This window comes from Vulpes vulpes, chromosome 2 (genome assembly GCF_048418805.1).
Source record: "Vulpes vulpes isolate BD-2025 chromosome 2, VulVul3, whole genome shotgun sequence".
In the NCBI taxonomy this organism is placed as follows: Eukaryota; Metazoa; Chordata; class Mammalia; order Carnivora; family Canidae; genus Vulpes; species Vulpes vulpes.
In genome coordinates this window covers 67,916,381-67,944,352 of record NC_132781.1, presented here as the reverse complement: position 1 = coordinate 67,944,352, position 27,972 = coordinate 67,916,381, and the positions used below count along the sequence as shown (strand labels likewise).

The window sequence follows — 27,972 nt, the reverse complement described above, 5'->3', positions numbered from 1 at the left end:
ACATAGTGACTGCAATTTCAGGCAGAGATGAAATTTTCCAGGGACTATAGTTAGGAGAGAACTAAAAACTAAACTTGTAGGACATTGTATTAGCTTACTTATTGCAGCTGTAGCAAATTATCAGAAACTTAGTGGTTAGAACAATTTTGGGGGCACCTGGGTGGCTCAATCAGTTATGCACCTGCCTTTGGCTCAGGTCATGATCTCAGGGTCCTGGGATTGGGCCCCACATCTGGGCTCCCTGCTCAGTGGGGAGCCTGCTTCTCCCTTTCCCCCTGAAGCTTCCCCTACTTGTGTGCTCTCACTTTCTTTCTGTCAAATAAATACATAAAACCTAAAAAAAAAAAAAAAAAAAAAAAAAAAAAGAACAAGTTTATTCTGGAGGTCAGAAGTCTGAAGCACCTTGATAGAGTTAAAATCAAATTGTCTACAGGGCTACTTTCTTCAGGAGGTATCAAGGAAGAATTTGTTCCTGGCTTCTTCCAGTTTCTAGAGGTTGCCTACTTCCTTGGCTTATGGCTGGATCCCTCCAATCTCTGCTTCCCTCCTGATGCTGCTTTTCTCTCTCATACTCTCTTCTATAGCCAGACCTACCTTCACTTTTTTATTATATGAACACTTGTGATTACATTTGGTTCACCGGGATCATTTAAAATAATCTCTGCATCTCCAGGTCCTGACCCTTAATCATCTGCAAAATTCTTTTTACCATGCAAGGAAATACACTCTTAGGTTCTGAGGGGGATCCAGGTGTTGACATCTTAGAGGACTATTATTCAGCCTATAACTCACATCAACACATAAACTCGTGAACTAAGAGAAGTCTTTATGAAAACTGATAGAAAAGTAGAGAAAAAGAAAAGTGAAAAGAGAAAGAAATGGAGACATTACTTCCAAACTAACCAAAGATGGTAACTTTACAACAGAGCACTTTCTACACAACTGCCATTAGACCATGTACTTATAATTTCTGGTAATACTGATGCTTTTTTTTTTTTTTTTTTTTGCAAAATTCTTGACAACATGAATTTGGATTAACTGGAGTTTTCTCTAATTTTCACTAGCATCTCTAATTAGAATTTTTAGGCTGGGCTTGTCTTCCTCTGCTTATACTCAGTTTTGGAGATGTGCATATACTTCTTAGTTGCAGATCTTGGAACATGTTCCAGGTTTTACTAGACTATTTAAGTATAGGCACTTGGCATTCCAATGAGACCACATGCATCCACATATGTTGCTGCAGACAGCATTTTATTTAATAATTTTACTAATGATAATTGGATGACTAGTAAGTGCCAAGTATACCAGAGACATGGTGTTCATTCTCATTAAGAAGTTTACATTCTACAGGATTTGACCAAAACACACACAACGCTCTCACACACAATCAATTTTAAGATGCTGATTGTAAGATATAGCATTATCTTATATAACACTACAAAATTAAAATTTTTCCTATCAAACTATACTATAACACTAAAACACCATTCCATTCATATTAAGATACATCTTTGGGGCACCTGGATGACTCAGTAGTAGATTAAACATCTGCCTTCATCTCAAGTCATGATTCTGGAGTCCTGGGACTGAGCTCTGCATTGGGTTTCCTGCTCAGCATGTATCCATGTTCCCTCCCCCACTCCCCATGCTTGTGCTTTCTCTTTGTATCAAATAAATAAATCAAGTCTTAAAAAAGATACATCTCTAATTTCAGAAATACTGTATTTTATGAATTTAATATGTCCTGACTGATAAAAGGTAGTTCAATATATCGCATATTGTTTAAACACAGAGGGTGCTCCAATTAATTGAACTTAGGAAATTAGTAAGGATGGACATGATAGGAGATTGTCTACTCAAAGGAAAAGAAGTTAGCACATAACCAAAACAAGTTGCTTTTATTTGTCTTTTTTTGTCCTCTTGGCTATCACTTCACAGAGATTATCAGATTATAGAGAAGAAAGAGTAAAAAAAAAAAAAAATGAGTTCTGATCTTGATTTAGTTCTAATCTCCAGGATTTATTTATTTATTTTTTTAATTTTTATTTATTTATGATAGTCACAGAGAGAGAGAGAGAGAGGCAGAGACACAGGCGGAGGGAGAAGCAGGCTCCATGCACCGGGAGCCTGATGTGGGATTCGATCCCGGGTCTCCAGGATCGCGCCCTGGGCCAAAGGCAGGCGCCAAACCGCTGCACCACCCAGGGATCCCTAATCTCCAGGATTTAGACTTGAAGAATAAGAGAGATATAGCAATTACAACTAAAGAAATGGAGACATTAAAGAGTCAATGTTACTTTTTATATCTGGTCTGGTTAGATTCTCTGGGCTCTGGATTGGCTCTCACTTGGCTTGAGTTGGCTAGACGATATTGCTTGAGCACTGGTTTGATGGATAATTAAATGGAGGATAAAACTTAAGGAAAACAATTCACAAATTACATGGAAGCATGAAAGAAATGGCCTTTGGAGATTTTTAAATATTTTGGTATTATGGACACATATGTTACGTGGAGAAATCTAAGAATCAGATTGAACAAAACTAGTCAGATTATGAAGGAAATTATATGCGCACCAAGGAACTCAGCTTTATACTTTTAAGTACCTTATTGGTAAGGCAAGATCAATTTTTGGAAAAAATAGCTTTTTGTTATTTTAAAAATAATATATTCTCAAAAATAATATATTTTCAATAGAATATTTAACAATATAGAAAAGTAAAAAGAAAAAATAAAGCTTTTCACATATAACTCAGATTAAACCACTTGTTAATAACTTGAGAACTACCTTTCCCATCATCTTTCTGAATAAACACAGCATACACATGCACACACACAGATGATCTTTTTCCTATCTAATTTCAGTTTCCTTCTCAGTGCAATAAGGTAAATATATTTTATTAGTATTTTATGTATTACATATATTAAGATAAATATTACATATGTAAGATATATTTATTTATGATGTAAATATATTTACTATGTATTGTTTACATTCAATCTGGACATGTATGGGGCCAGAAGATATGTGCGCTATTAATAAGGTCTACTATTCTTCACCATTACTGTTTTATTTATTATATCAAACAGCATGACAAATGTTTGCAAGTTTATTTGAGCATTTTCCTTTGTATTCCTTTACTTGTTTTTTTCTTACTTTTAAAAATAATTTTCAGATTTGAATTTTCTTTTAAATATTTGCATGCTTATCTTTTAAAACTTTTATATTCTATTAAAACATCTAACTGCAGGGTCAGTACTATTTGGAGATAAAATTGTTTTTCTGTAATTACTACTAAAATACATTTTTTTTACAAAGGCTTTTTAAGATGTGCACCTTCAGAGATACTGAGCTATACTTGATCCCTCTGTGGGTAGTTCATGAAAATAGAGGATACTAAAGCTAGTTTTTCTAGCAAAACTCAAGATAAAATGTGATCAACAGTTCTAAAGAACTCTTACATGTTCTACATAAGCACTGCTGACAGTAAAGATGGTCTGGTTTCAAGCGTGGAGGGAACACTCTCATTACCTGTTTCATTCATATAGCACGTTATTATTTGTCAAGCCCTTTGAGGATGCTCAATATAACAAATGATACTGGTTGTGGCAAGAGCATACTGATGACTTACAGCCTTTGAAATGTCATATATACTCAAACCTACATGAAATCTATGTGTATGTATATTAAAAATATAAAATCACATTTTTCAAGGAAAATAAAATAAAATTTTAATTAAAATCTAAGTAGCTTCACTGCAGTCAATGTTCCTGATCATATAGAAAACAACATACTGATTTATTTTGAACTAATTTTAGTAATTAACAATTTTGGAATGCAATATGATAATTTATTTACAGAGCGTAGAGGTGAAGCTGGGAAATAAGCTCAGTCTCATTGGTTTCAACACCTAAGCTCTTAAACTGTGACTTCTCAGGTGCAAATTCCGGAATCCTCAGTTTCATTTCCATGCAAGAAAAAGAGCAAAAAGAAACCCAACTACAGAGAGTAGTAAAACAAATAAGGTTATTTCTGTTAAAGGGTTTATAAATCTAACATGGTGATTAATTAGTCCTCATGGCCTCTTTTTCAAAGAGAAGTGAAAGAGTAGAAGTGGTACCTGTGAAAAGAAGTATTTTCTCTTATTAGTCTCATTATCTTTATCATCATTTTGCCTATGAGTAGCTATCAGGAAACATTACACAGTGAACAAGAAGGAAATAACTTAATATTACACATCAGGTAAGCTTCTTGGGGAGATATGCTGGAACGACAGAAATTACATTGGGCAGAAAAAAAACCCAAAATGTTTAGACTGATAGTAAAATATGCAAATCCACTTGTCAGAAAAATAATGTGTATAGTTAACAACTGTTCAAATAGAAGTCTTACAGCAAGGCTCAGCAAACTTTTCTGTAAAGAGACAGGCAATAAATACTTCCAGCTTTGTGGTCCATATGGTCTGTTTTGCAACTACTCAAGTCTACTGTCCTAGCATGAAAACAACCATAGACCATATGTGAATGAATGGGTGTGACTATGTTCCAAAAACTTAATTTATAAAAACAAGGGAGGGTCAGATTTGGATCTCACACCTTAGTTTGCTCATTTTTTTTATTAAATGATTAGGTTGAATGTGAGCTATATCCAAATTAGAAACGAGAGCCAGGAAGGTGAACAAACCATTGTACTAAGTTGGTCAAACTGTTAGGTAGTAGTGATGTTCAGAATCAGATAGAACCATACATCTTAATTCTCAGCCAACTATCCGCCTTGTCCAGGCAGGTTTTCTGAATCCTGCATGAAAAGGACAGGCTGAAACTCAGGGCCTAACTCTAATCCCACTGGGGATAAAATCATCCAAACAAAAAGTCCATGTCAAGGTTAGATAATGAAGACAGTGAGCTTACTTGAATGAAGACAGTGAGCTTACTTGTTATATTCAACACAGCAGCTCATAGCAACAAGGGAGGTTCACTCTGCTCATTGCAGCTAAATTTATTTCAGATCCCATTTCCTGCTACCTGCCCTATACTTGCTCAGGGATGGGTTCAAGAACTAGGTAGATCTAAGCCTTTGTAATTTCTTTAAAGACAGCGCATCATTTTTTGTGTTGTATCCCGGGAATACATATAACAATGTTTAGCACATGATAGGCATTTAATGACTATTTGTTGAGTGCCTAGCAACTGACAACCGTTAAAGATTGTTCCCATAGAAGTTAGTATATTAATACCACAACTTTCTTAGCATTTACTCTCTTTGTAATATCATATGTAAAATTCTGCAGATGGACGATATCTGATAGTCACTGTTGCATCCTTTGTCACTTTAATTCCCAAACATGTCAGACTTCATATATTTATATTTAAAAATTTAATTCTGAGTTATGACTGCAGCAGTAAAAAAAAAAAAATCCTAGATGATGAAGGATATGGAGCAGTTGGTCTACTGATCGACATTATAAGGTAGTGGTGAGCACTGAAATTTAATTTGTCATCTCCTCTGTCACTCCGTCCTTAGACATTTTAGGGTCACCCTCCATGAAGTAGGAGATTGATTAAGTTCTACTTTAAATAAACCTTGACTTGGAGTTGAAATCAGTCAGCCTTGTTGAAAGCACTCCTGAGCAGGAAAAAAAAAAAGAAAAAAATCCCAGGACATTAGGGAACAACTGAGTATTTAAAAAATCTCTCAAAGGAGAACCCTCAATAAACATTATGGTAAGCAATTTTATCTATATTAAAAAAAATGAAGAGCTGAGTCAACTCAGGTAGGAATTGAATATGTCATTTTATAGAGTCTCAATATAACAAAAATGAAACATGTGTCACTAATCCACCTTGCCAGCTTATACAGCTTCTGAGAGTGAAAGGCTTTCAGTAATAACATTAATCATTATTAAATATTACTAACTTAGTATTGTAGAGAATATAAACACCAATATTTACAAACTTTTGGTGAAATGTACTTTTTATTTTTATTAGGACATCGTAGAGTAGGCTATCAAATTCCAACACAACATATTGTAGAATTGTCATTTAATAATTTTTAGAACTAGACAGAGCGGGCCATTCTTTCTCAAATGGCATGTGTTCCATTTTCTGTCTTGTCCTCATCTTTACCACCTGCTAGCAGTGTTTCGGGCAACAAAACCACAGTGTTCTGAGCAGACAGTACAGCCTTCTCCAAAATGGTAGCAATTCAGATGGTTCACATTAAGACAAAAACCTTACTCTATAATAAACGCTTTTTATTTCTTTTTTTAAAAAAAATCTTCCGTTCTTCTTTTAATGTTTAAATACTGGATTGTAAAGGGTGATTCAAAATTCCATTGGGTGTACATATGGAAGTATAGATTTAAAAAAACAGTTGAATTAAATATATCTCAGTCTATCTTTAATGATACATATGTGTTGAATCAGTTCTCTGCCATCGGAAATTAACTATTTTTTGGTCTTATTTTATAGTGCCTGGCTTTCTAATTATCTTATTTTATTTTTTTCTGTGAAAAAATTGCTCTTTCTCACCAGGTAGAAAACGTCTCAGGCTACTCTAACAAGATGTCATAGACTAGGTGACTTATAAACAGCTGATAGTTCTTTCTCAAAGTTCTAGAGGTTGAGAAATCCAACATCAAGTTGCCAGTAAATTCAGTGTCTGGTCGGGGACCCCATCCTGGTTCATAGACATCCATCCTGTTACTGTGTTCTCATATGGCATAAAGGTAAAAAGATTCCTCCGGTATCTCTTTTATAAAGGTACTAGTACCATTCGTGAGGGCTCAGCTCTCATGCCCTAATCACTCCAAAAAGCCATACCTCTTGATACCATCACCTTGGGGTTAGGGTTTCAACATTTGAAATTCAAGTGGGATGGGGGCGAGGGGCATAAACATTCAGTTTATAGCAGAAAATGATCCTTAATATTATGTTATTTTTTTTCAAATGAAAACCTTTTATCAGTAATAGGAAATTATGATGATATGTAAAAATTTGGGGAGGAGTAAAAGCAACAAATATTGAATAATGATTCCACTTAACAATATATTTTGAATACTGAATAGTTCTGCTTAAACAGTATATTGAGAATGTATTATTATTATTTTTTTAAGATTTAATTTATTTATTCATATGAGAGAGAGAGACAGAGAGAGAGAGGCAGAGACACAGGCAGAGGGAGGAGCAGGTTCCATGCAGGGAGCCTGACATGGGACTTGATCCCAGGTCTCCAGGACCACACCCTGGGCTGAAAGCAATGCTAAACCACTGAGCCACCAGGGCTGCCCTGAGAATGTATTATTGATAGAAAAATATATTCAGGACTTTCTCAATTATTGATGTCTTGTATGTATTGTATGTTTTACATTTCAAAAGAATGAAAAATTAATTTTAGAAAGAGCAAAATACATTTTAAACAAAATGTAAAATAAAATATTTTTAATTGATCCCTATAATAATGGAATAAATAAAATTAACCACACACATTTTTTAAGAACTAAACAGTTACAAATGCCCATTTATCTTTAAGGAAATAAATATGACTGCAGATTGAGCTAAGTGGAATTTTATTCACTTATAACTTTAAAAATAAAACTGTGTGGGTGGGTTTCATAATTTCAAAGATTTGAGTGAATTAAGAACATAAAAATTATATTATCGTGCTTTTGGATTTTGAGATGAAGAATAGTCAAAGGAAAGCTATTTACAAGGCCAATCCTGAAATTGCTCAAATGTTCATTTTTTCCACTGACCTACAAAATACAAGGAGAAATTATAAAATATATGATTTTACATGCTAAAAATTCAATTTAATTAAATAAATTTATTTAAGCACCAACTTTTGAAGATAAAATGCTAAGTGATTGGTTCATAGACTGACTCAATGCCTGACATCAAGAATTCACAGTCTATTAGGAGGACAAATTATACCAACTATCACATTACAGTGTGATAGTGAAATACCACTACCCAACTATTAGAATGCCTACAACTGAAGAGAGAAAGAGACTGAAGGAAACCACATTGGTGAAGATGTAAAGCAACTGGATTTCTCATATACTGTTAAAAGGAACATGAAGTGGTACAACCCCTTAAGAAAACAGCTTGGTAGTTTCTTATCCTATTAGATACACAGCTACAATATGATGCAGCCATTCCACTCCCATGTATATAAGAGAAAATATATGTCCATGCAAAGATTTATACATAAATGTTCACAGCATAATTATTTTTTGTGTCAAGGTTTTATTTAAATTCTAGTTAGTTAACATATAGTGTATTATTGGTTTCAGGAGTAGAAGTTAGTGATTCATCACTTACCTATAACACCTAGTCCCAGTGCTCATCATAACAAGTGTCCTCATTAATACCCATCACCTATTTAGCCCACCTTCCCTCCAGAAACTCTGTTCTCCATGGTCCAGAGTCCTTTATGGTTTGTCTCCCTCTTTTTTTCCCCTTCCTCTATGTTCATCTGTTTTGTTTCTTAAATGACACATGTGAGTGAAATCATATGGTATTTGTCTTTCTCTGACTTGTTTCATTTATCAAAGTACACTCTAGCTGCATCTATATCCTCACAATTTGCAAGATTTCATTCTTTTTGGTGGCTGAGTTATATTCCATTATATATATAATTATATATAATATATAATGCTCACTTATAAAATGAATAATTCATTTCATTTACATATAAATTATATATATATATATATATATATATATATATATATATATATATATATACCACTTCTTTATCCATTCATCAGTTGATGGGCATTTGAACTCTTTCCATAATTTTGGCTATTGTCGATAATGCTGCAAAAAATATCCGGGCACATGTATTCCTTTGAATCAGTATTTTTGTATCCTTTGGGTAAATACCTAGTAATGCAATTGCTGGATCTTATGGTAGTTCTATTTTTAACTTTCTGAGGAATGTCCATACTGTTTTCCAGCGTGGCTGCACCAGTTTGCATTCCCACCAGCAGTGTATGAGGGTTCCCCTTTCTTCCCAGAGACGTACCCCCTGAAGCTTTTTATCTTGATGAAGTCCCAGTAGTTCACTTCTGCTTTTGTTTCCCTTGTGTCCAGAGATTTCTCTAGTAAGATGTGTTTAGTAAGTCCTACAGCTGATGTCAAAGAGGTTGCTGTCTGTGATTCTCCTCTATGATTTTGATGGTTTCCTGTCTCACATTTAGATCTTTTATCTATTTTGAATGTGTTTTTCTGCGTAGTGTAAGAAGGGATCCAGTTTCATTCATCACATGCCATTTTCCAGTTTTTCCAAAGACCGTTAATTGAAGAGACTGTCTATTTTTCCACTGGATATTCTTTGCTGCTTTGTCAAAGATTAGTTGACCATATAGTTGTGGGTCTATTTCTGGGTTTTCTCTCCTGTTCTCTTGCTCCATGTGTCTGTTTCTGTGCCAGTTACATGGAAGCACTACATTGCTGAGGTGGCAGATGGCTTGGACACAGGGTAAAGGCAGGATTCTGAGGGAAGAGAAGCCTGGGACAAAGGAGGGGAGATTGTTTGCTCTTCTCTGATGGCTTCCTGAATAGCAGTGGGTGTGACCTCCCTCTCTGGGTAAGAGAGAGTGGGCTGATGCCATTTTTTACCCTCATCCATCAGTACAGACAGACTTCAGTCAACAGTACACTGCTCACAGTGGAGGCTTGAGCCACTTACACCAAGCTCCGCCCCTCTGTGTTTTGCAAGTGCATTTTCATTAGGGCAAGTGTGCCATAGAGTCAAAGTATCAGCAAGACCAGCATAAACCCCCTGCACTCACCAAGTCTACCTATCATAGAAAGATGCAAAGCCTCAGCCCTAGCGGAAATAGTATCTAGCATCTTTTAACAAGCAGTCCAAAACATACCTAGTTAAAACTCGTCATGCAGTGGACAAGGTCCAAACACTTTCCACTGCAGGCAAAAAAGAAACTCTGCAGAGGTCTGACCTGAATCAAAGAGCAATCAAAGAGTGGACACAGTATACAGCAGAAGCACTTCCTGAAGCGTCAGGCCCCGGACAGTATAGAACATCTTCTTAATACAGCCATTGCTTTCAGGAACAGGAAACATAACAGACTTTACACACAGAAGAAAGACCTAGACAAAATACCAAGACAGAAGAATTCATCCCAAAAGGCAGAATAAGAAGAGGTCACGGCCAGGGATTTAATCAGAGCAGATATAAGTACTATGCCTGAACTAGAATTTAAAACACCACTCATAAGGATACTAGTTGAGCTTTAAAAAGAGCATAGAAAACATCAGGGAGTCCCTTACCACAGAGATAAAAGATCCCAAAACTAGTCAGGCCAAAATAAAAAAATACTATAACCAAGATGCAAAACCAATTTGATATAAACAACCACAAGGATGAAAGAAGTAGAAGAAGAAATAATTAATATTGAAGATAAGATTATGGAAAATAATAAAGCATAAAAGAAGAGAGAAAGAAAAATATTGGATCATGAATGTAGACTTAGGGAACTCAGTGACTCCATAAAGCATAATAGCATTCCTATCATAGGAGTCCCAGAAGAAGAGAGGGAACAAGGGGCAGAAGGTTTATTTGATAAAATGACAGCTGTAAACCCTAATCTGGGTGAGGAAACAGACATTCAAGTCTAGGATACATAATTTTTTGTGATAGCCAAAAATTCAAACAACTCAAATGCCCACCAGAAATTCAATGGTTAAACAATTTTGCAATATTCATACAACAGGATACTACTCAGTAATGAGTTACTGGTATGCAGAACATGTATGAATATTAAAATAAATATATTGGGCAGCCCCGGTGGCACAGCGGTTTAGCACCACCTGCAGCCCAGGGCCTGTCCTGGAGACCCGGGATCGAGTCCCACATCCGGCTCCTTGCATGGAGCCTGCTTCTCCCTCTGCCTGTGTCTCTGCCTCTCTCTCTCTCTCTCTGTGTCTCTCATGAATAAATAAATAAAATCTTTTAAAAAATAAAATAATTATATTCAGTTAGAAACCAGATCAAATGATAAATTCTGTATAAATACATTTATACAAAATTGTTCAAATGCACGTTATAGTATCAAAAGGCAGCTCAATGATTGCTTGTTTGGGGATGGCAACAAATGTGAGGACAGAATTACTAAGAGGCAAAAGAAAGCCTATGGAAGTGTTGGATGTGCTTGTTATCGTATTGCTTTAATGGTTTAATGAGCATATGCATGTATCAAAACTTATTAAATTGTAGATTGTATTTCTTTTTCATTTTTAACTGAAAATAAGTTGACAATGTTATATTAGTTTCAAGGATACAACATACTTATTTGATGGTTCTATACATTACCCAACACTCACCTTAATAAATGTAGTTACAAAGTTATTAGAATATTATTGACTATATTCCCTATGCCATACCTTTCATATCCATGAACGGTTCATTCTATAACTGGGAATTTGTACCTCTTAATCCCCTTCACCTATTTTGCCCTTTCTGCTACCTACATCCACTCTGGCATTCACTAGTTTGTTCATTGTATTTAGAAGTCTGTTTATGTTTTGTTTGTTCATTTGTTTTGTTGTTTAGATTCCACATAAAAGTGAAATCATATGGTATTTGTCTTTCTGTCTGACTTATTTCACTTCTAGCATAATACCTGCTAGATCCATCCATGTTGCAACAAATGACATAATTTCATTCTTTTTTATGGCTAAGTAACATTGCATTGTGTGTGTGTACCTGTATGTATATACATACACATGCACATGTACATATACATAATATACATTGTATATATGTGTATGCTTAGAGATACATACACAGTGGATATATATATCACATCTCCTTTATTCATTCATATCTATCAATGAATGGTTGCTTCCGTACCTTGGCTATTGGAAATAATGCTAATGCTGCAATAAACAGTAGTGTATACATCTTTTCAAATCAGTGCTTTCATTTTCTTAGGGCAAATACCCAGTAGCAAAAGTACAGGATCACATGGTATTTACATTTTTAATCTTTTGAAGAAACAGTCATACTATTTTCCATAGTGGCTGCACCATATTTATTTCCACCAACCATGCACAAGGGTTCCTTTTTCTTCACATCCTCACCAACACTTGGTGTTTCTTGTCTTTATTATAATAGCCACTCTGACTGGTGTGAGATGATATCTCATTGTGGCTTTGATTTGCATTTCCCTGATGATCTGATGATTAGTGATGTTGAGCATCTTTTCATGTGTCTGTTGGCCATCTCTTTTTCTTTTTTTGTAAAATGTTTATTCATTTCCCCTGCCCATTTTTTTAAATCAGAATATTTGTTTTGGGGGTGTTGAATTAATCCCTTGTCAGGTATATTATTTGCAAATACCTTCTCTCATTCCATAGATTGCATTTTCATTTCATTAATAGATTCCTAGGCTGTGCAAACCCTTTTTATTTTGGTGTAGTCTAAATTTTGGCTTTTGTTTCCCTTGCCTGAAGAGATATATCTGGGAAATGTTGCTAGGAGTGAGGTCCAAGAGATTACTGCCTTTTAGGGGTTTTATGGTTTCAGGTCTTACACTTAGGTCTTTAATACATTTTGAGTTTATTTTGTGTATAATGTAAGTAAGTGGTTCAGTTTCATTCTTTTGCTTGTAGTTGTCCAGTTTGCACCATTTATAGAAGATACTGTCTTTTTTTTTGCCACAGAATATTCTTGTCTTCCTTGTAGGTTAATTAATTATTTAATCTGGGTTTCTTTCTGGGCTGTCTGGTTCCCTTCACCTATGTGTATACTTTTGTGGCAGGATCATATAGTTTCAAATACCACCGTTTGTAGTGTAGCTTAAAATCTGGGATTGTGTAGTTGATTGTATGTTAATTATCCTTCAATAAAGGAGGTAAAAAAAAGACCAAGAATATATATCCTTAAATTATTTTCAAAGCATATGACTGTTAAAAGCAAAAATTAATTAACTAATTAGTTAGTTAATTAGGGGATTGCAACATAAGTAGACAGAAAATATGTGATATAAATTGCACAATATAAAGTGTTGGAAAACTGTTCTGTTACAACTTTCCTAGATTTAACACAGAGCACTATAATTTTAATTTTGTAAATAGTATATATTATAATCCTCAGAATAAGAATATTAGATAGATAGCTAAATAGACATAGCAGTAGTATGAAAATGCCAAAATGAAGTAAGTGTGGTGTTAGCTTAAGAATAGATGGAGTGAGGCCAATAATTGTGATTGGAGAAATGAGTAATATATCCATACTTATATGGCTTTTTTAAACAAATGGTACTGGTACCACTATATATGCTGATATGAAAAGAAAACTATAAACCCTACTTTATAAAATACACAGAAATTAATTCAAGATGGAGAATATCCCTAACTGTAAAAACTAAAACAATAAAGCATTTAGAATAAAATCCACAAGAACATCTTCATGACTTTTATCATTAGTCATCAGAGAAATATACAGTGAAGCCACAATAAGATACTATTAGTCATCTACTAGACAGCCTTAATGTATAAAGGCTGACAACACTCAGATGCCAATGATGATGTGGAGCTACCAGAACTCTCACATTCATTGCTGATGAGAATGTAAAGATTATAATTTGGAAATAAAGATTTGAAAAATTTTACAAAGTAATAATTTTATCCAGCAATCCCATTTCCAGGTAATAAATAAATACATTTGTCCACTGAAAGATTCTGGATCCAAATATTAATAGCAGTTGCTTTTTCTTTTCTTTTCTTTTTTTAAGATTTTATTTATTTATGAAAGACATAGAGAGAGGCAGAGACACAGGCAGAGGGAATGCAGCCTTCCTGCAGGGAGCATAATGTGGAACTTGATCCCAGGACCCCGGGATTACAACCTTAGCTGAAGACAGATGCTCAACCACTGAGCCACCCAGGTGTGCCTCACAACAGTTTTTTAGCAGCCCAAAACAAGTAACCCAAATGGAAAATAGATAATTGATGTATGGTATAGTCATATCACGGGTAAATATTATGCAAAAAAACTCCACAATTTATTGATAGACACAACAGCACGGATGAAATTAAGATATTATGGTGAACCCAAGAATCTGCTCACATAATAGTATATACATATGAGTGAATATGTATGAAATTCTAGAACAGAAAAAACTAATTTATAGTGAAAAAAATCATGGTTATCTCTGGAGTCAATGATGATAGACCAGCAAGGGACATAAGAAAATATCTGGACTGATGAAAATATCCTACATCTTTATTGACAATGTGGATCCTATGTTCCCATTTATCAAAATTATATATTTCATACTGTGCATTTCACTGTATTCAAATGCTATCTGAAAAGCTGAATGATAGTGTAAAGTGTACGTGGAGACAGATTAAACAAGGATATTTGATCATAAATACTGATACTTTTTGGAGCCTGGTAAATGATGCATGAGGATTCATTATACTATATTTGAAACTGCCCATGTTAAAATGTTTAAAAAATTAAAGCATGTGAGTTCAATACTAGAGAGTACCTGTATAGTGTGGGGGCGTGGAAGACAGTCATAATTATTGCAGAAAATCAAGGCTAAGGAAAGGATCTTTATGGAGAATGAAACTGGAAAACCTTAGGAAAAAAAAAGACCATAATATTATTAGCTTTTCTTTTTTATAAAATGCTAATCAGCAGGAGCATCGATGTGTGAGTAAGAAGGCAGAGAGCTTTATGCATTACAGAGACTCAGGTTTGTATTTTTGTTCTTCTTTATTAGCTTTGTTACTTTGTGCAAAGCAATTAACCTTCCTGAGCTTCAGTTTATTCAACTCTAAAATGAGATTAATTATCTGTAACTCAAAAGGTGGCAATGAGAATATGGCAACCTTAACATATTGTAAGCATTTAGTACATTATATGAAATTTAGTACATATTAAGGAAATTTGTTTTCCTTAGTTTGCCACCCACACTTTATTATCATCTTAGCTTCCTTAAAGAAGCTGTAAGAAATTAGGATTTACATTTATTATTTGAATTAATCCATATGTGCTTCTAGTCTTGGGAAACAAAGGTGAAGAATAGAAAAGAATAACACAGTGGAAAGAAAATCAGATTTATAGTCAGACTGATACTGTCTTAGTTACTACTAGCTGTGCAGCTTTAGGTAAGACTTCTACTGTGAAATGAATATAATAACTAAATTGTAGGATTAAATGAAATATTTTAATAAAATTCCTTGAACAGTATTGTTTTGTATATATTTGTCACAAAACAAATGGAAACTACTTTTATTATTAGCATCAAATAAGGGCTACAGAAAGGCTTATTTTGTTGTTCAATTACTTGTGGTCTATCCAAAGTCTAAATTGGAAGTGAAGCTTTATAAACTAAGTGGTCTATGTGAAGAATTTTCAGTTGAGAAATTGAGTCCTAGAGTTTTGTGAGAACCAAGGATACATAGTTGTAATTTTGAATAGAAGGAGCTTTTCTTCACTAATACATAAGACAAAATATCCTTTATGTCAGTTCTTGAGACACTAAATCTGAGGAGTTAGATCATTTTGCAAACATAGTGGGTCACTTAGTTTAAAGCAGAAGCAGCAAAGTTACTTGTAATTTAGGGAGATTTATATGATCAAGCATAGTTAGCAAAACTGAAGACGAGAATAAAGAAATTTGTCCTTGGGATCCCTGGGTGGCGCAGCGGTTTGGTGCCTGCCTTTGGCCCAGGGCGCGATCCTGGAGACCCGGGATTGAATCCCACTTCGGACTCCCGGTGCATGGAGCCTGCTTCTCCCTCTGCCTGTGTCTCTGCCTCTCTCTCTCTCTCTCTCTGTGACTATCATAAAAAAAAAAAAAAAAAAAAGAAATTTGTCCTGAAGCAAAGGCTGTAATTCTAAAAAGGTGAGTAATGTTATCAAAGCAGTACATAAAGAAGGTGGCATTTGAAGTACCATTTAGGATTCTGTTGGGAAGAAATCTTAAATTTGTGAGAAAAAATATTATGTAGCACATATGTCATTTGTTGATACACCTTCAATGTCTTAAAAATTAAGTTAATATTTACCTTTTGTGATAAATATGTCACAGTATTAGATTTCTGATTCAGATATAACTTTTTAAGACTGAACAAAAACTGTAACATCTGACATATTTTTGGCTTATCTATTCTTAAAAATATAGTACATACTTTTCAGAACATAAAACCAGTATTTTAACATAAAATTACAATTATTTCAAGTGAGCTGTATCAAATTTCTTTGAGAATGTCAGATATCTAGTGAGATGGTATTCCACAAAATAATGAATAAGTAATTTAAAGAATTAGCAAATATAAGAGCACCACAGTTGAGAAACAGAAGACTTACTTGAAATATCCTGCAAAGTGAAAGAGAATAGCTAGGTTTAAACTTCTTTGTGGTCATAAGAAAAAGTGGCAATATAACTCATATTTAAAGTTCACATACAGACACACAAACATGTACCACACAAAACACAGTATGAGCAAATGCACTAGCATTAAAAAATGCAATTTGACTTTTATGTTGTACATTATCAAAACTCGAAGTATCATGGGAATGATGTAATAGTTATTTTCTGTAAATTTTAATTCAATTAAAATGAGCTTCAATTGTCATTAATGTACTTTCAGACACTCATTACTTACTCTTAGCTCCAATGTAACCGGTTTACTCATCCTCCTAAGAATATTGTGAACTATAATTTTCAAGTCTTTGACTTTTTTGGTAATGTTTCATGCTTAGGTGATTTGGAGGATCTAAATATGAAAAGATATCATCTGTAAGCTTATATTGTTTATAATTTAAGACAAGCAACTAAAAATATCCACACAAAGAATTCTTTCAAACATTTGTGGAAGAAATAAAACTAACCCTTCATAAATTATTAAGAAGAGGAAATACTTTCTAATTCATTCTGTGAGGACACCTTTTATCATGACATGAAGGGTAAACAAAGATCCAAGAGAAAAGAAATGAAGAAAGAAAGAAGAAGGAAAGGTTGGAAAGAAGGAAAGAAAGGCAGAAATACAGAAAAGGGAACCAGATCAATGTTCTTCCTGAATATAGACATGAAAGCCCTTAACACAATAATATTCTATCAAATCTCATGATATGTATAAAAATAAATTCTCAACCACTACCATATGGGATTTATTCTAGGAATGCAAAGTTATTTTAATTTTTGAATATCATTTAATGCAATTCCCCATGTGATTTCCTCAATAGGCTCAGGAAAAGCATTTGACAATATCCAAAAAATAGGAATAGAAGAGAATTTCATTAAAATCATAAAAAGTACGTAAAACCTATGGCTAGTATCATAGTCAATGGTGAAAGACTGCTTCCTTTATAAGACCAGGAAAAACAGTAAGGTGTCTGCTCTTAACACTTCATCATCATACAAAAAGTTCTTATAATTATTATACTGTACACTTACATTCAGTAAAATTTATAGCATATGAATTTTACCTCAAAAAACCTCTCAAATGTTTAAGACAAGGAAGGAAAATAATTACCCTTTTACTTCACTTTATTTGTAATCTTCCGTAGAGGTAGAAATATATAGAACATATTTTTTTCAATATTATGAAACTTCACATAAAATTGAGAAAATAGTTCAAATTACCTTACTCAGATGTTTAAAACTTAAAGCATGTTAATTGCTCATTATTGTAAGTATTTGTTAAAATTCACTTTATTTTTTGGTCAAAATTATCTGGCTCTTCCAATGGCAATAAGCTTTTACCAATAAATCAATATGTTCAAATCACAAACAAAATTAATTTCATGTATATATAAAAACTTTTATTCAGTATACCATATTCAATATCTAGATAGGTAAAAATAAATGTATATTCTGATAAAACTGATTTTAAAATATAGCTATACATTTCAGCATCTTGTAATTGTTTATACATAGCTAAAGATATATTTACCACATTTTATCAGAATAATATCTATAAGCTATTGCTTAAAAAGAAGGGCACAAAAACAATATTTAACAATCAAGAAATGCAAAATAAAGCATATGGATAGTTCACTGTCCAAGATCCTTGCTAATATAGTATAACTATAATTTAAATATATTAGTATTACTTATTGGCAGTATCCAGGTTTTGAGTGGGGAAAGACAACAGGAAAGCATTTTGTTGGTGGCGGTGTTTTCTTTTTTCAATTGATAATCTTCCCTTCTTGTTCTGGGGGGGCCACTCCTGTCTAATAAGGAAAGATTTACTTTGCAAATGGAATTATAACATTAAATGAGCACTAGAGGAACTGTTTTTAAACTTCTAGAGGATTCCTCTAGTATTATTTAATCACATGAACCATTTGAGTCACATTTTGTATATGATTTAAGGAAGAGGTTCCATTTCATTAATATTACCTGTGGCTATACACTGTCAATTCCATTTCATTGATCTACATGAATCTATTCATAAGCTATTTCTCTTGATTACTGAACTTTGTTTTTTTTTTTTCTTTTTTTTTTTAATTTTTATTTATTTATGATAGTCAAAGAGAGAGAGAGAGGCAGAGACACAGGCAGAGGGAGAAGCAGGCTCCATGCACCGGGAGCCCGATGTGGGATTCGATCCCGGGTCTCCAGGATCGCGCCCTGGGCCAAAGGCAGGCGCCAAACCGCTGCGCTACCCAGGGATCCCTGATTACTGAACTTTGGAGTAAGATAACACATCAGCATGTTTTCACTCTGTAGCATTTTATTTTTCACCATAGGTTTGAATATTCACTTTTCTTTGTATTTTCATATGGACATTGGCAACAGCTTGTCAATTTCTGTAAAATGATTGGAATACTTAAAAGATTTTACTGAATTGGTAGAATTAGTTTTAATCCTATACCCACTAGAGTCCGTATAGCTTGGAGAAAAACATTTCCAGTTTAATAAAGAATGGGTTCAAACTTGATCAACTGTCAACTTAATATAGACTGATATATGAAGAAGATACATGTACATATATACAACCAAATAGTAACCACAAACCAAAATGAGTAATAGATATGCAAAAAATAAAAAGGAAATCAAATGTATCACTAAAAAAAGGCAACCAATAGTGGCAGAAGAGAGCAAGAAAAGAAAGGAACACAGAAAAACTACAAAACAACCACGAACAAGTAACAAAATGGCAAAAAACTACATGCCTGTCAATAATTATTTTGATAGTAAATGGCCTAAACATTCTAATCAAAAGACAGAATGATGGGATGGATAAAAAAGCAAGACCCACCTCTATGCTGCCTATAAGTGACTCATTTCAGACCTGAATACATGTGCAGAATGAGTATAGTGGATGACAAAGCATTTACCATGCAAATGGATGTGAAGAACACTGAGAGAGCAATTCTTATATTGGACAAAATAGACTTTAAAACAAAGAATATAACAAGACAAAGAAAGACTCTATAAAATCATAAGGGGAATAATCTAACAAGAACCTATAAGAATTGTAAATATTTATGCATCCAGTATTGGAACACCCAAATACATAAAGCAGTTAGTAACAAACATAAAGGGAGTAATAGTAGTAGAGGATCTTAATGCCCTACTTACATCAATGAACAGATCATCTAAACAAAATATCAACAAGGAAACAATAGCTTTGAATGACACAGTGAACCAAATGGGTCTAACATATTCTGAACATTCCATCCTAAAACAGTAGAATACACATTTATTTAAGTACACATGAAACATTCTCCAAAAGAGATCATATATTAGGCCACAGAACAAACCTCAACAAATTCAAAAAGATGGAAATCATATCATGCATCTTTTCTGATCATAATATGAAACTAGAAATCAACCACAAGAAAAAAATTGGCAGGAGCACAAATACATGGAGATCAGATAACATACTACTAAACAATGAATGGTCATCCAAGAAACAGAGAGGAAAAAAAAAAAAAAAAAAAAACACATGGAGACAAATGAAAATGAAAACACAGTAGTCCAAAATCTTTGGAAGGTAATAAAAGCAGTTTTAAGAGGAAGGTTTATAGCAATACTAGTTAATCTCAAGAAGAAACAAAGAGGGCAGCCTGGGTGGCTTAGCCGTTTTGTGTCGCCTTCAGCCCAGGGTGTGATCCTGGAGACCCGGGATCCAGTCCCACGTTGGGCTCCCTGCATGGAGCCTGCTTCTCCCTCTGCCTGTGTCTCTGCCTCTCTCTCTGTGTCTCTCATGAATAAATAAATGAATAATCTTTAAAAAAAGAAACAAACAAACAAACAAAAAAATACAAAAAAAAATAAAAATAATTAAAAAAAAAGAAACAAAGAAACAAAAGCCACCATACACACACAAAAACAAAACAAAACAACTCAAATAAACAGCCAAACCTAATATCTAAAGGATCTAGAAAATGAACATGTAAACCCAAAAGGAAAGGAATAGTAAGGATTAGAGCAGAAATAAATAAAATAGAAACTAAAATACACACAAAGATACATAATAGAAAAGACTGATGAAACCAAAATGATCAACAAAACTGATAAGCCTTTAGTCAGACTCATAAGAGAGAGAAATAAAACAAAACGAACAACAACAACAACAACAACAAAAACAGAACAAGACAAATACAGAAGTGGAAGAGGAGAAATAACAGCAAACACCACAGAAATGCACAGAATTATAAGAAAATATTATGAAAAATTATATGCCTACAAACTGTACAACCTGGAAGAAATGGATAGACATATAACCTGTCAAAACTGAATCAAGAAGAAATAGAAAATTTGAACAAACTGATTGCCAGCAATGAAATTGAATCAGTAATAAAAAAATTCCCCCTAAAAATTCCAGGATCAGACAGTGTCCAGCTGAATTCTAAACATTTAAAGAGTTAATACCTATCCTTTGTAAACTTTTCCAAAAAATAGAAGAGGAGAGAAAGCTTTCAAATCCATTCTATAAGACCACCATTGCCCTGATACCAAAACCATATAAAGATACTATAATGTCTCTGATAAACATAGTTGCAAAAATCTCTGATAAAGTATTAGCAAACCAAATCCAAAACTCATTAAAAAAAATAATTCACCACAATCAAGTGATATTTATCCCTGGGATCCTAAGGGTGGTTCAATATTTGCAAATCAATCAGTGTGATATGTCTTATCATTAAGAGAAGGATAAAAATGATAGGATTCTTTCAATAGGTACAAAACAAACATTTAACAAAGTACAACATCCATTCATGATAAAACCCTCAACAATGTAGGTTTAGAGTGAATATATTTCAACATGATAAAGGCCATATATGAAAAACCCACAGTTATCACACTCAGTGGTGAAAAAAACAGAGTTTTTCACCTAAGGTCAGATCAAGACAAGGATGTCCATTCTCACCACTTTAATCCAACATAGTACTGGAAGTCCTAGCCACATCAACCAGACAAAGGGAAGGAATAATAAGGCATCCAAATTGATAAAGAAGTAAAATGTTTAATATTTGCAGATGTCTATGATACTATGTAAGAAAATCTGAAAGACCACCCAAAACCTACTAGAACTGATAAGTGAATTCAGTAAGGTCACAGGACATAAAATCAATGTATAGAAATCCATTGCATTTCTTTATACTAATAATGAAGCAGCAAAAAGAGAAATTAAGAAAGCAATCCCATTTATACTACAAAGCTGTAATAATCAAGAGTATTGTGACACATAGATCAATAGAATAGAACAGACGGGCACCTGGGTAGCTCAGTTGGTTAAGTACCTGCCTTTGGCTCAGGCCATGATCCCAGGTCCCTGCACTGGGCTTACTGCTCAGTATGGAGCCTGCTTCTCCCTCTCCCTCTGCTACTCTCCCAGCTTGTGCTCTCCCTTTGTCAAATAAGTAAATAAAATCTTAAAAAAAATAAAACATGCTGAGTGAAATAAGGCAATCGGAGGACAAACATTATATGGTCTCATTCATTTGGGGAATATAAAAAATAGTGACAGGGAATAATGGGGAACGTAGAAAAAAATGAGTGGGAAATATCAGAAAGGGAGACAGAACATGAGAGACTCCTAACTCTGGGAAACGAACTAGGGGTGGGGGAAGGGGAGGCGGGCGGGGGATGGGGGTGACTGAGTGATGGGCACTGAGGGCGGCACTTGACGGGATGAGCACTGGGTGTTATTCTATATGTTGGAAAATTGAACAATAAAAAATAAATTTACAAAAAAAAAAAAAGAACAGAATAGATAGCCAAGGGGGGGGGGGGCATGATTATATGGTCAATTATTCTTCAACAAAGGAGGCAAGAATATCCAATGTGAAAGCCAATCTCTTCAACAAATGGTGCTGGGAAAAAAGAGCAGCAACATGCAAAAAAAAAAAAAAAAAAAAAAAAAAAAAAAGAAAGAAACTGGACCACTCTCTTAAACCATACACAAAAATAAACTCAATGGATTAAGTACCTAAATGTGAGACCTGAAACCATAAAAATCCTAGAAGACAGCACAGTCAGTAATTTCTCTGACATTGGTCATAGCAACATTTTTCTTGATACGTCTCCTGAGAAAAGAGAAACAAAAGCAAACATAAACTATTGTGAGTATATAAAAATAAAAAGCTTCTGCACAGCAAAGGAAACAGTAAAAAAAAAAAAAATTAAAATAAAAGGCAACCTACTGAATAGGAGAAGATATTTACAAATGACTTATCCAACAAAAGGTTAGTATCCAAAATATATAAAGAACTTACATAACATAAAAAACCCAAATAATTAGATTAAAAAGTCCTAAGACATGAGCAGAAATTTCTCTAAAGAAGAAATACAGATGGTCAACACATGAAAAGATGCTTAACATCACTCATCATCAGCGAAATGAAAACCAAAATCACAATGAGATTATCACATCACACTTGTCAGAATAGCTAAAATCAAAACAACCAGAAATAAGTGTTGACAAGGATGTGGAGAAAAAGGAACTCTCTTGCACTGTTTTTGGGAATGCAAACTGATGCAGCCACTCTAGAAACAGTAATGGAAGTTTCTCAAAAAATTAAAATGGAATCATATGGTCCAGTAATTCCACTACAGAGTATTTACCCAAAGAATACAAAAACACTAATTCAAAGGAATACATGCACCCTATGTTTATTGCAGCATTATTTACAAAATCCAAGTTATGGAAACAGCCCATGTGCCCATCAACAGATGAATGGATAAAGAAGAAGTGCTATTTATATACCATGAAATATTAACCTTAAAAATGAATGAAATCTTGCCATTTGCAACAATATAAATGGATCTAGAGAGCATAATGCTAAGCAAATTAAGTCAGAGAAAGACAAATACGAAATGATTTCACTCATATGCAGAATTTAAGAATCAAAACAAATGAACAATGAAAAAAAGAGACAAACCAAAACACAGACTCTTAACTACAGAGAATAAACTGATGATTACCAGAGGGGGTGCAGTGGGGCGATGGGTGAAATTGGCTGATGGAGATTAAAGAGTACACTTATCTTGATGAGCACCGAGTAAGGTAAAGAATTGTTGAATCATTATATTGTATATCGAAACTAATATACCACTGTGTGTTAACTATATTGAATTAAAAAAAAGCCAGTCATAAAAAACAACATAGTTCCATTTCTTTGGATCTCAGTTTCTTCAACAATGAGTTCTGTAGCCTTATAATTTGTGACTTCAAAATGGGTAGTACTAAAGGAATTAAGTAGTATTCCTGGTTTTTAAGCCATTAAACATCAGGAGAGAAAATTGGGTTTCCACCAGAATGTGAAAGTTTGGGATACAGATACCATTCTGTGATAGACATTTTTGGGTTGTCTGTGCCATTCAGAATGAAGCTGTCCTCTCAGGAAACTCATGTCCTCCCTATGGCATTACATGTATAGGGCCCTAGCAATTGCATTGGTAAATGATGCAAATGATCGTACTGTCTGACCAGGAGTATTGGATCCAGTATATGCACCTGGACCAAATCAGAACAATCAGATTTTCTTCTGGCGTCCTTATTTGTGTCTGATAAACCTCCTCTGTGCAAATGGACCTATAACATGTGAATCTGGAATCCTGGATCATCATTTATTACTCCGTAGGTTGGAAAGCCGAGAAGAGGGAGAGGGGGAGGGAGAGAGGAGGAGGTGGAGGAAAGGAGGGAGAGAAATTCATTTTTTTAAATTAATTTTTATTGGTGTTCAATTTACCAACATACAGAAAAACACCCAGTGCTCATCCCGTCAAGTGTCCACCTCAGTGCCCGTCACCCATTCCCCTCCAACGACCCGCCCTCCTCCCCCCTTCCACCACCCCTAGTTCGTTTCCCCGAGTTAGGAGTCTTTATGTTCTGTCTCCCTTCCTGATATTTCCCAACATTTCTTCTCCCTTCCTTTATATTCCCTTTCACTATTATTTATATTCCCCAAATGAATGAGAACATACACTGCTTGTTCATTTTATAAACCACAAAGAGCATATAACATTTTAGAAACCCACATTTTCTAGAAAGTGAGGTCAAAAGTTGAGGGTTGGAATTGTGATTCTACTTATTAAATTCTCTCTTTTCTTTTTCTTTTTTTTTGCTTTTTTCTTCAATTTTGATCCATAATAGTTTTTTGAGATGCAGAAAGGCATAGTTTGGTGACAAAAGCAGTAGCACAGGGACACCTGGGTGGCTCAGTGGTTGAGCGTCTGCCTTCCACTCAGGTCGTGATCCCAGGATCCTAAGATGGAGTCTGACATCAGGCTCCCCACAGGGAGTCTGCTTCTCCCTCTGCCTGTGTCTCTGCCTTTCTCTATGTATCTCTCATGAATGAATAAAAAATAAAAATAAAAATAAATAAAGTATTTTTGTTTTTTAAAAAAGAAAATACCAATAGCACATATGCCACAAATTTCAGGAAATCACTGACATCTTTCATTTTAGCCAATGATCTATATAGAGTCATCATTAATCTGAAGTAGCCAGTTCTCTCAATACAAGTAATTCAAATCTGCTTAATAAGATGACTGTAACAAAAACTTATAAATCCTTAATATGTGTTTTATTCTATTGTAAGGATATTACAAATAAAATAATTATTCCAAGGACATTTCAAATTTGTATAATCCTTATAATAATCCTGTGAGAATAGGTATCATTATCTATCCCCATTTTTAGATGAAGAAACTGAGCCACAGTGGTTAAGTAACTTGCTGAAGGCCAACCAGAACTAAGCACTGTCATTTTCACAAAAGCTGAGTCCATGATTGTAACCATTATCCTGTACCTAATCTCAAATGAAAGGACAGATCTCTCAACAACTTCTCAGCCCAACCCCATTGTCTATATGTTTTCTAAGGCACAGTATTGATCATCCCTTTTGCTTTCTTTGTCTGCCACTTTCCCACATTTACTAGCTCATTTCTAATGGAACTTGGATGTGTCAAAGCTTCCCAAATCTTAAAACAAAATATATAATTACCTCTATTTCACTTGTTTTTCTAACTAGGCAACTTTTACATTCTCTTCATGCTCTCGAAAGCTAAACTTGTTAAGAGAATTGACTACACTTATTAACCTTTTCTTTAGAGTTATTTATTCCCAAGCACATTCCAAGCTGCAAATGTAGTTGCAACTCCTCCAAAAGATTTTACTTCTAAGTTCATTATTGCCCTTTTGTCACTAAACACGATAAGATTCTAAAAAATCCTTTTTATCTTGACATCTCAGTAGTTTTTAACACAGTGAAGGTTTTTGTTCTCTTGGCTAAACTGGTTTCCTTGTCTACTTCTTAACTACTTTTGCGCCACCTTTGCTGGCTTATCACTTTAAAATGAGCTTGTAAATTGTAGAGTTATGTGCATTTTTGGCATTACATTTGTTGAACTTAATTGCCATTTAAAAATATTTTTTTAAATGACACTAGTTTGGCAGTAAAACAAAATGAATAATGTGAATGCAGAAATGCATGTGAATAGCAATGTGGCATGAATTTGATAGTACAGCAAGTACAAGTCAATGGAGGACTCACGGCATCTCCAGATTTACTTGCAAAGTAACAATGAATTTCTTTCTGATGTCTGAAAAAGAAAGATACTAACAATAGATGAAGATGAGTTATATTTTGTTACTGAATTCTGTGCACAGAAATTGCCTTTCACATGCTAAGCTGGAAATTACTGGCACCAAAATTGTAGAATGGAGTTCAGTGACTTGGAAGAAAATTTTGGAAGCAAAAATAGAGTGCATTGTAAGAAATCTTAGAGCATTAGCATTCCTGATAACACAGAGAATGACAATATGTATGTGTGTGTATGTGTGTGTGTCTGTGTGTGATGACATCAATACCACCAAGGGGAGGCTGATTGTGAATAGAAAACATTTCTAGAAAAACACTATTTAGTTGATTTCACTTGTATTTACTTTTCTATGTATGACCAAGAGTGGTTATATGATGGAATCTAAGTAAATCCTTAAAAATATTTTTAAAAATGTAAATAATAAAAAAGCATTGCATTGTAGTTTATTAGTTTTTTCATAGTAATACAAAATAGCACATTTTACAATCAATAATATTTCAGATTAGATTAAATATACTATCATACTGTATATATTGTGTGATTATTTGATTTACTCTCCATCTTCTTTTCTAGAATATAGACTCCATGAGAATATGGACTCTGTTGTTTACCATTCTATCCCAGGTCTGCAACAATTCGTGGCACATAAAATGTGTGAATTTCCTGTCATTCAAAAATATAATTAAAGATGCATTTTATGTGTTGTTGCCCCGAGGTTCCTGGTGACCAGAGGCCTCTGACTTTGGCACAGTAGGCGGCTTTTGCTATTGTTATCTGTGAACATTTCAAGTTCTACACAGTGATATAAAAAGGGACTTCCTAAAGTAGAAGTTCACGAAGCCTACCTTCTGAGTTTAAACCCCATCTTCAGCCAATTCTCACTATCCCTCGAGCACTTCTAAATTTTCATAGAACTCTCTTCATTGCTCAGTTTGGTTTTGCAATTTTTTGGGGGGGGGGTTTCTTGAGTTATTTAGTCTTTTCCCACCTGCCTCTAGAGAGCCGTCAATGCCATCTCATTGGAGTATTTATATCCCTGTTAACTCTGTTCTACCTACTTAATCTTTCTGGCATAATGCTATCCTCTATTCATATACGTATTTTTCTTTCTAGTATGTCAGCACCACAAATATTAGGGACATTAAGATTATATCTGATTGGATTCCGGATAGAATGATAAGATCATTTGGTCTGGCTCTTTAATTATAACCTTAAAATCATGCTAATAATATATTATACAGCACAAACTTGTTAAGGTTAAAATCAGAAGTTTTGACCATTGCATGCATAAAAAATCAGTTAACTTCCAAATATTACAGAATAGTCATATAGAAACCAAAAATGTTACACTAACTCCACCTTTACCTTGTCTTCCTAAGTTTTACCAGCCTGTGAACAGATACGAAATTACACTGGCAGCCTATCCCTAGAGCAGATGGAAGAACGTTAGTGCTCAACAAAGGCCCCTGCCTGGTATTTTACAGAGTGTTTCACATTTTCTTGCAAACAAGTCTGCTCCCACCAACTGCCACCACCACTGTTGCTGTCTCCCTCTGGGCATTGGCACTAATCTACTCATCTTTACATTCTCCATTTGGGCCTCCATGAAATGTATTGCTGCTTTTACTGGGTACCAAAATCTCTTGCCATGAGCTATGGTCACCCAGCCAAATGCCTCTGCTTATGTACAAAGGTCTGAATGCCAAATGAACTAGGTGGTTTGGAGGAAACTGCGAGAGAGCACTGTGTAATCCTCTGAGTTTCAGGTTGGAGACAAAGAACTGCTATAAATATTTTAGTCAAATAGCTTTTAACCTTTTAACTTATCTGTGTCTTCACAGAACTCTAAGGAACTAGGATGGAGGACACATTGGAACAATTAATATTTCAGAATCACCAGCTCCTTACTGGAAAAACTGGCTGTAT

At 34.3% G+C, this 27,972-nt stretch overlaps 1 long non-coding RNA gene across 1 annotated transcript in view; it reads left to right on the top strand.

The window, feature by feature from the left end:
- Positions 1–27,972, top strand: part of LOC140593714 (uncharacterized) — a 57,255-nt gene extending 29,283 nt beyond the window's left edge. The window contains exon 2 of the long non-coding RNA XR_011999875.1: positions 27,888–27,972. This is a non-coding gene — a long non-coding RNA (uncharacterized lncRNA). The remainder of the gene's footprint in view (positions 1–27,887) is intronic.